The sequence below is a fragment of the Solea senegalensis genome, linkage group LG13 (genome assembly GCF_019176455.1).
Source record: "Solea senegalensis isolate Sse05_10M linkage group LG13, IFAPA_SoseM_1, whole genome shotgun sequence".
NCBI lineage: Eukaryota > Metazoa > Chordata > Actinopteri > Pleuronectiformes > Soleidae > Solea > Solea senegalensis.
In genome coordinates, this window is record NC_058033.1 from 21530824 (window position 1) to 21540881 (window position 10058).

At 42.0% G+C, this 10058-nt stretch overlaps 1 long non-coding RNA gene across 3 annotated transcripts; it reads right to left on the bottom strand.

Moving 5' to 3' along the window:
- Positions 1-4916: 4916 nt before the first annotated feature.
- Positions 4917-7222, bottom strand: LOC122780231. 3 transcript variants are annotated; one of them, XR_006361672.1, is made up of 4 exons: positions 7180-7222; positions 6942-7056; positions 6784-6851; positions 4917-5304 (listed from the first exon to the last, which is right to left on the bottom strand). It is a non-coding gene; the product is annotated as an uncharacterized LOC122780231 (long non-coding RNA). The 3 variants fall into 3 exon arrangements; XR_006361671.1 differs by having other exon boundaries at positions 7175-7222; XR_006361673.1 differs by having other exon boundaries at positions 6942-7048; positions 7180-7203.
- Positions 7223-10058: the final 2836 nt, after the last annotated feature.

Below are 10058 nucleotides of genomic sequence, written 5' to 3' on the forward strand. Positions count from 1 at the left end.
CAAACGGAAAACTGATGAAAACTCCAACACTATTCTAACCTCGGTTTATTTAAATGCGTAAAAAGGGAAAGGCTTGAGGTTATATTGTGCATGTAAATCCCAGCACTCACTCCACCACCACCACGCCGCCTCACTAATGTCTTTTGACGCGCAGTTTTACCATAATTCGCCGATTAATGCAAGGCAGATGCGCGTAATGCTTCTGTGCGTGGAGCTGGCCGAGCTCAGAGGGAGCGGGAGTGCTCAGGCTATGAGATAATGCCAGAGAGAGGCCAGCATGAGACTAACACTGCTGCTGCTGTGTGTGTCTGTGTGTGTCTGTGTGCACACACACAGACACACACAAAACCCTAAACCCACCAGCGGATGTTTTACATCCCCTTTCCGCTCAATTACTGCCTCTCAAGGTCACAGATATCTGTCCAAGATAACTCTGTGTGTTTTCTTGGCTAAAAAAAAAAAAACTGCAGCTAAATTTCTTTTTGTGTTTTTTTTTGAACTTGTTGTTTTGCATCTTTGAGTTTCAGCTCACATGTGAGTCACAGGGGACCGTTTGTTTCCTCCCATATAAAACAGGGGCCCATAATAAGCACCTCTTCCGCATAATGACTGGGCTGTGAACCTTTAATGCCGCTCATAAACGTCGCTGCGGTGTTTCCTGGCTGCACTTTCAGGCCCTCATTGTTTTCTTGGCTCTTTGCTTCTCGTCCTCGCTGCGTTCATTTTGTTTTTATTAGATCCACAAACTGAGTTCCTCTCTCCCTGAGCTATTTGTGGTGTTTGTTTGCTAATGATCACTTAATGGATTTAATGGCGACGTGGGTGCGTGTTTATCTTGGTGAATATTAAGTGAAAGTGTGTTTGTGTGGACTGTGTTTTCAAATTGACTCTCACTCTCATGAGTGTGTGTGTGTGTGTGTGTGTGTGTGCATTCCACCCAGCAACTCGTCCGGTCTCTCCGGATCTCGGCGCAGCGCGTCGCTCTAATCCTGCCTTCCTGTTTTGCTGCAGGAGAAGTGAGGCAGAGAGGAAGAACAGATTAGATAATTAGTCTGATAACGATTTACCTGGAAAACAGAGAGAAGGACGGACGTCCAGTCACTTGCTGACATTTGGATATTTTCTTTTTTAATAAAAATCAACCCTGTTTGAAGAGCGGGGGGGCACCAGGGACGGCACAAGCCTTTATGAGGCCCTCAAGCGGGCGTGTATTTGCACCGCCCCCCCCGACACCACCTCTGAGCAGCCTGTGTTTGACTGTTTTTACTTTAGAGGGCAGTAAAGCAGCGTTCGCTCCCTAAAACCACTGCAGTGTTTGTCTCACACAAACATAACATGCCACTTTCTCTCTTTTCTTCTTCCTGACATTCCTGAGAGTCCTCACCACTAATTATTCTCCACCATCTCGTCACATGGTCACGTGTCAGTGTCAAAACTATCAGCAACGCCGCGCCATGGACACTCGCGCTGAAACCCCGCTGTCTTTATTCCATGATAACAGGCTTCAAATGTTGACAGTCGTTTAAATCAGGTCAGATTATGTTTCAACTCCTTTTTGCTTATTTTAACCATAAAAAGGTCCAGAAAATGTGCTGTAAGTTATTTACAATTTGCGTGTTAAATTTGAAATGTAAAGTATGACGTATAAAACATATTTTTGGACATTAAGTACGGACGTGTTTTTCCCACTCTCTCCTCTCTGGTGACAAAGACGCAGATTCTCCGGCTTCCTGAAATTACCGTAATAACCACACGGTAAAGCTTTGACATGCAACTCTGAGCACCGAGGCCAGCGAGCGTCCAACAAACATGCAGTCGTAGCATTATCTGCGTGTATGGAGTCTTTTAAATGAGACCATGCTGCAGAAGAGAAGCCTCACAGCTCCGTCACTTCTTTTGTAAATCCTGCCGTGAAACCCAGAGAACATGTTTGTCCTGTCACAGTTAGAGCTCTTCATGTTTCTGACTAAACTGACATAGAAGAGGAAATCCAAGAAATCCAAGTTCCTCAACACTGGGCTTGATTTGGCTGACGAGCGGAGTCGAGCGTGATCACTCAACATTCCTGGAGTGGTTTCTGGATTTCCTGCACGCTGAAATATCTGCACACCACAAACTGCTGCTGACCCACTGAGATCTCCACGGAGACGGAGCCTCGTGTGGTGGGATGTGGTCGCATTAGTCGATACATTCAAATACTCGTTTGAACGTACAGTATGTCGGGTTTAGAGAGAAACCACTCGAGATGCAACAGTATGAAGACAAATGACGGCGACTACATCCCACTGATGTCTTTATCGCATTATGAACACATTATTAATAACTTTAATGTTCACCTCTGATGGATGAAACACGCTCACGCTGCAGGGTTCTGCCTCTGATGCTGTGACAGTAATGGAGTGTCTAATGGGAAACTGTCTGCAGCTTGAAGAGAGCGGAGACTGCGAGACAGCGTGGAGACACAGTGCACACACACACACACACACATTATATATACATACAAACACACCCACTCGGTGACGCCTGGGCAATTACCAGCCACCACACACGACTGCTGCTCACACATGGCCGTGTGTGGATGGACGTGTGATGTGGTCGCTGAAGCACTAACAGACATGAAGTCGAGATCTTTAAACCGCAGAGAGACGGCGTCGCGGTGGTTCAGAGACACGTGTGGACAAACCTGGAGCTTTTAGCCTCTTTGCATCTGTGCAAGTCTTCTACTGAAAAACTATTCTTTATATCTTAACTTTAAAGTACTTTCCATTTGTGTGTAAACTCCAGTTAAAGTGAAATTAAATTGACACAATTAAATGTATGTGAACAGTTAAAAGCAAGAGTTTTATGTCATGTCACATATTTGTGGGCGAAATAAAAATCTTGACATATTGTATTTTAACTTTTTAACTCAGTGCTGTTGAGTCACAAATCTAAACCCTTTTCCTTGTGGCTTCTTCACTTTAGTTCGTATATTACAATACTTGTATGTGGGATTATGTTCTTATAGAAGACAATAACACAATAAAGTTTTGTGTTGTTATTTAACACCGGGCGTAGATGACATTTCGCATCACCGTAATTACGTGAAAGTTTGTCGGGAAAAATCCCAGCGGTTTCTGAAAATCTGAGAAGTTGCACGTCAAAGTCGACGTGTGGTTATTACGGTAATTTAACTCACGCTGTTACAGGAAGTCGGCCAATCGGTGTCTTTGTCAGAGAGGAGAGAGTTGGAGAAACCTCTACATAAGTTTACAAAAACAAGTCAAATAACAAAAGTTAACAAAGATTCAAATGTTCATATTTCAAATTTAACACACAAAATCTGGTCTACATGTGTGTTAAAAATGTTAATACACTATTTTAACATGCAGTAAATTGTAAATAACTGGCAGATATTGAAAAACAGGACATTTTCTGGTCCTTTTATGGCCAACGTGTGGTTATTACGGTAATTTGGGGGTGGAGTGGCTCAGTGGTTAAGACCGGTACCCTGTTTGGTCTCAAGTTCGACTCCACCCCTGGCTGATTGTATTCAATTCCATTGTAAGTCGGATAAAAGTGACTGCTAAATGACATGTAATATGTAATGTAATAATTTCACTCACTCTTACAGGAAGCAGACTAATCAGCGGCTTTGTCACCAGAGATGAGAGTTTTTTGGACAACAAACAAATATTAGTTTAAATATGTTTTTTACTGTTTATATTTCAAATTTAACATGCAAAACCTGCTGTTTGTGTACTACACACACACACACGTGTTTTTCTTCATTTTGAATTGTTAATACACGACTTCAACATGCAGTAAAATGTAAATAACTGGCAGATATTAAAAGTCTTAGTTACAGGACATTTAGACTGTTATGGTATGAAGCGGTGGGGATGAGGATTATTAGACTTGATCTGCAGTTCACGCTCCACCAGATTAAGATTGAATATGAGACATTTCAAAGTTAAAACATAGATTTTGTTGAGTAGTGAACTTTTAAACCCGTCTATTCAAGGTAACTGACATGTTGCAGTGTTTAGTTTGTTTTTGGACTTGTGTCTCACGTGTTATCTGAAACACTGTCTCACAGAGACAGAGGTAATAAGTCATGTGGACGGGGAGGGATGAGTCCGACCCCCTGCTTGGACGACATCTGCCGTCTATTTCTCCTTCTCACCTCTGAGAGAAGAGTCTGTGTCTCTGACTCGTCGACCACATCATTCTACGTTTACGGTCGTTCGCTGAAACCACACGAACATTCTTTTAAGGTCATCCAGCGTTACAGAGTTTTTTTTTAAAGCCAAAGAGGTGGTGGAAGCGTCTCCAAAACCACAGAAGCTGATCCCATCATCTGATTTACGCTGACCGAGTTTGGGGTTAAAGGGTTTTCACATAACAATAAATGACATTATAATTTATTTACATTTGATTAAGTTTGAACTTTATTTGACAGTGAGAGTAGAAAATTCACACAGGAAATAAATAAAATAAGAGCGACAGAAACATGTGCTCTGTGTGCTGAGCACAAGCAGACGCTCCCTCACATACTTTCAGAGTCATGGTTAAAACATGGTTTTGCAGCAGTCGCACGGATCCAGCTGGCTCTCTCTCTGTGTGTGTGTGTGTGTGTGTGTTGTACTCAAACACACAGTGTGTTTACACGACTAAAACTGGACCTTTTTTTTTAAAAAAAGACGTTTTTCCTTCTCTCTCGTCTCTGGTGACAAAGATGCTGATTCGTTTGCTTCCTGCAACAGCGTGAGTCCAATTACTGTAATAAGCACACGTTGGCCATAAAAACGACCAGAAAATGTCCCGTTTCTTCCAGAATAACTTTCAATATCTGGCAGTTATTTACAATTCACTGCATGTTAAAATAGTGCATTAACATTTTTAACACTGTAGTTGTACAGGAACACCAGATTTTGTGTGTTAAATTTGAAATAAGAACAGTATGAAACCTATTTAAAGTAACATTTGTTTGAGTTTGTGTCTCAGTTTCTATGTTTTTTGGCCTCTTTTTGGACATTAATTACAGCCGTGTTTTCCCAACTCTTTCCTTTCTGGCGACAAATACGCTGATTCTCCGACTTCCTGTAACAGCGCGCTTCAAATTACCGTAATAACCACATGTTAGATTGGACTTTTTGTCTCCCGTGTTAAAGTTCAAAATCAGAGAGTCAAAGAAAACAAGCATCTGACCAGGGAAACATGCTGGAACTGTTACTGCAGGTGTGCTGAGCTGAACACAGGTGAACGCCATGAGGGCGGGGCTTGTCATCAAACCAGTGGGTGTGGAAACCTGACGGGAAGTATCTGCAACGAGAGATGAGTGTTAGACTTCAAAATAAAACAGGAAATGGCACAGATGTCACCCTGAAGGCATAAAGTCGTCGTCTTTAAAAGAAAAATAAATGAGTTATTTGTTTGTTTAAAGGTTCAAAATAAAACATTCAGACGGGCAGAACTTTTCACTTAAATTATGAAATCTGTTTTGTTTTTGTTATTTTTCCAGGTGGATGTGATTATTCACATAGTTTTGTTTCTCTCTCAGAGACAAAACACAAGTTCCTGACAACAAACATTAGCACAAATATTCAGGACGTTGTGAAATGATCCAATTCTGACAAATATTACAATTTCAATGTGATACACTCTATATTTTAATAATCAATCTTCAGTGGTTTTATGTGTCGACATGAGCTACTCAGACCTTAAAGATGTTTAACGTCTCTAACGTGTGTGTATTCCACAAATGAATTGCATTTTAATTTAATTTTTAACTTTAAGAATTCCACGTCGGTACTGACCGTGTTTGTGATGTGAACTCAGAACAGATGCAGAGAGACCGGAGGTCACGTACGCGCTGCAGGGCGAGCGTCACCTCTGTCAGGAGCAGCACAGAGCTGCGTTTGAAGCTCAACGTGCAGAATTGATGTAAAAGACTTTTAATTATGAGTCAACGTTGGCTGCACTGATGAGTGAAAACATGCTCTGGCACAGGACGAGTTTAATTGTCCTCCTGCCGTCCATGGAGCGCCTGCTCATAACGAGACACGAGGGACAGTTTGGACGGCAGAGACTCGGAGAGTTCCCCGAAAACCGTCTCCACTAATCTCAGCTCACAGAGAATATCCCGTCATTACAACAGTTCACTGATGCTTTTTCCATTTAGCAGGCTGATCTCACCGAGCCGCTGACCTTTACTAAGACTAAGTGTCTTTGGGGGGATCATTTAATTGAGCCCTCGTTTTGTGACCTGAAACCACTTAGTGTGCAGCTATAAATTGTAGAAATCTGATGCTGAAACATTGTTTTGTTTGGCTCTCAGGATCATACGTGTGTGTCGGTCTTTACCAGTAATTACTAACATTTAATGTTTCATTTGCTTCATGGTTGTTTTCCTGTAAACCACAGAGTTGTTTATCTGATGTGGTTACGATTAAATCCACGCAAACACACTCATCGTGCACATTTATGTTCATACTGCAAGAAGGTCAAAGGTTCAAATCCTGGTTCGACTCAGGGTCTTTCTGTGTGGACTTACATGTTCATGTACTCAAATATACATTTCTATGTACGATATACATTTTAATTTATTTCTATGTACTATATACATTTAATACTCCTTCAAAAACATGCAGAGGTTAAATGGATGCTCTAAATGAAGGTGTGAAAAAGTGAACGGTTGCTCGTGTGATGGACTGGTGACGCCGCCTTTCACCCTATGTTATCTGGGATTGGATAAAGTGGTAGATAATGAATGAATGAACTTTTTGAAGGGGTTCAACTCACCCCACAGCCATTCTTCGCTCTCGGACGTCACAGTTTCGCTTTATTTCCTCTACGTTCCTCGACGTTTCCTGTCACAAGGAATAATTATCATCATTTCAGTTGCATTGCTCAGTGCACAGCAGGATTGTAATAGTTTAACAGCTTTGATTGGCATTTACAAAGTGTGAAATATTGATCTGAACTTCTGGATCTGGGGACATCACTCGTATGAACTCATAGCCACTGCTAGTGTCACACCGGGACAAGGACTTGGACCTGGACCCAACTGCACGACTCGGGAGACAAAGTAAAAAACAAACAAACTTATTTTCAAAGTGAAACAAAAAACAGGGTAAAGCTAACAAACAAAATCACACTAGAAAAAACAAGGGTTTGACAAAAGTGCAAAAACCTCACGAGACAGTAGCACGTGGTCCGGTGGTCCTGTGGTCCCGTGGTCTGCTGGTCCTCTGGTCCTCTGGTCCACAAGACAAGATAAAACTGGCAACAGACAAAGGCTGACACAGACCATAATACACACACGTTAATGGGGAACAGGTGGAAACAATCAGGGCGGGGCAGGCAATCAGATTGGCGGGAAAACACAAGGGGAAGCAGCAAGTTACCTGACATTTCAAAATAAAACAGGAAACCAAGACAACAACTAAACACCACCAGCTTTCATTGTCATGACAGTGAAGGCAAATAAATTCTTTAGCACTTTATCCTGCACGAGGGCGAGAGGCGGAGTCACAAACCCGTTAAATCTCCACTAAAATGACAGAGAAGCATCAACAACAGCAGCGACTTCCTCTAAAGACCGTGATTTACACGACTTTAATAAAATCTTCACCATTTCAACTTTACATTGACAGGAAAGTTGTGTTTTTACTTTGCTTTCATTTAGTCAAACACACACACACACACACAGCACATGTGTTCACCAGTCTCACACACTTTCATTCTCTTCTCCACAATTGTTCACTGTCTCTCTCTCTCTCACACACACACACACACACACACACACACACACACACACACACACAGGCTCTCGGTTGCCTGACTTCCTGTCTCCCCGCTGCCTGAAAGCTGAGCCAAATCAATTAGTCTGCAGAAATTACAGAGCAATAAATAACAAGGGCCAGTCGTCAGCAGCAGCAGCAGCAGCAGCGGAGACGGGCGGAGGGAAAGCGGGGGCCCCTCCTGTCTGCATGTGGAGCTCAGGATGCTGGGGCCTCAGAAAACCTCTAACAATATCACAATAAGAGCGTTTTATGTGCCTGACTGCATGTTGACAGGACGACTAAATCTACTGTGAACAGTCATTTCTTTTCATTTGTGGAAAGATTCGATGAAATGATGTCTCATTAAAAAAATACATTCCTGTCTGTGTGCAGTGAAGGCAATAAAGTTTCCTTCAGTATATTATTTAATGTGTTCATGTTCACCATGAGCTCTGTGTGTCTGTGTGCAGTGAAACTCAGCGAGGGAACCACAGGGGGTGGCTGTGGCTGTGGGTGTGGGTCTCCCCTCTCTGGGTGCTGTGTCGTCCGTGACCTTGGTTTCTGCTCGGTTGTTACCTGATCTGCTCTGTCGCAGACTTTTCCAGTCAAATCATTTCTCAGTGTCACACACACACACACACACACACACACACACACCCTGTCTCCTATAAATAACATCCCTAACTAACCCTAACCTTACACACATTTCATTTTCCTTGTGCCTTTAACCCTAAGTGCTTGTCCTTATATGGACATCCTGTGTTGTTGTTTTTGTAAAACTTATAATTCATTTGATATTAGAGTAGAGACACTTGTGCAGAAGTCACAGTTTTTTAGTTAAAAACGAGCCAAGAGAACTTTGCAACGTATTTCCAAATATCACAAATTCAATCTGATTTTTATAAATGTCAATACTTTTTGCAGACTTTTCCAGTCAAAGGAAAGCTAAAAAAAAAAGGATATAGGACATTCTTACAGCCTCTGTATATATGTTTTAATATAGTAATGCAGAAAAGCAGCCACAACATAATTCATAGTTTAGTTTTGAGATAAATAAAGAAAATAACAAAAACTTCATTCACAACTTTTGTGAAGGAGAAACCGTCCAGGACAGAAATAGAAAATGGGCTCTTCAGTGTCAATAGTGTTCTCGTTCGCTCTCTCTCTCCAGCAGGCTGCTGTTATGGATCCGTGTGTGTGTGTGTGTGTGTGTGTGTGTGTGTGTGTGCGTGTGTGTTGTGTTATGGCTGCCGCTCTGTGTGATAAGCTCAGCTCGTGTTGTCGCAGTGTTTAACTCAACATCCTGTGTCCACACTCTCTTCCTGGCCTTATCACACTCACTGTGTGCAGACAAAATCACAAATACTTCCGGACGTCAATAGATAAAGACCAACAAACACTCGTGTGTGTGTGTGTGTGTGTGTGTGTGTGGTCCAGGGTTCAGTGTGTTGTAGCAAAGCAGTTAAACTTTAAACAGTGATAAACACAGGATTCGTCCTTTTGTCTCGTCCTGCTTTCTGCTTGGTTTGGTTTTTAAATGACACATTTCATAATATACATGTATACACGTCGCTTTTCCTCATCTCGCCTCGACGCGGCTCGACTCTTGGCGTTGGTTTTCCATTAATGGGCGGAGTTATTGCAGCATGGCTGCATGAAACTGCTGTGCCTTTGTTTCCTACGCGACACAAACACACAAACCAGTGACTTGTTGTTTTTGCTGTAACTGAATCATTAGAATCAGTGGATTAAAAAAAGATTTGTCCACAGAATCATTCAGTACTTCGTGCATGACTGAAGCAAAGACTCCTCTGTTAAATATTCACATTTTAGACATTTCCTTGGCTAAATGTTGGAGATTAGCACAAGTTTTCAGGACTTTAAAGTCGTTTTTAACTGATCTACAGTTTCAGCACAGTTTCGTTAGCTTTGATTCTTGTGTCGGACGTCGTGCTCATGACTCTTCCTGTGACGACACTCCCTGACCTATCAGTGGGCGTCTGACGACGTCACGTGTCTCAGCTCGCTTGGAACCTCTCCAGAGCAGATACTCAAAAAGTACCAGGTACTATCACTGATGGAAAAGCAAAATAACCGCACCGAGTCGAGTCGTGCTGGGACCATGTAGTGGAAAAGTGTGTGTAAAATGTTTACATGTAAGAAAAGGGTAATTAAATACTGTTTTAAAATGTAACTTCAACTTCAACCAAAGTCATTTTCTGCTAAGATACTTGTACTTTTACTCAAATATCACTTTAAGGTACTTCATACAAGACTGAGCCTTCCACAGTT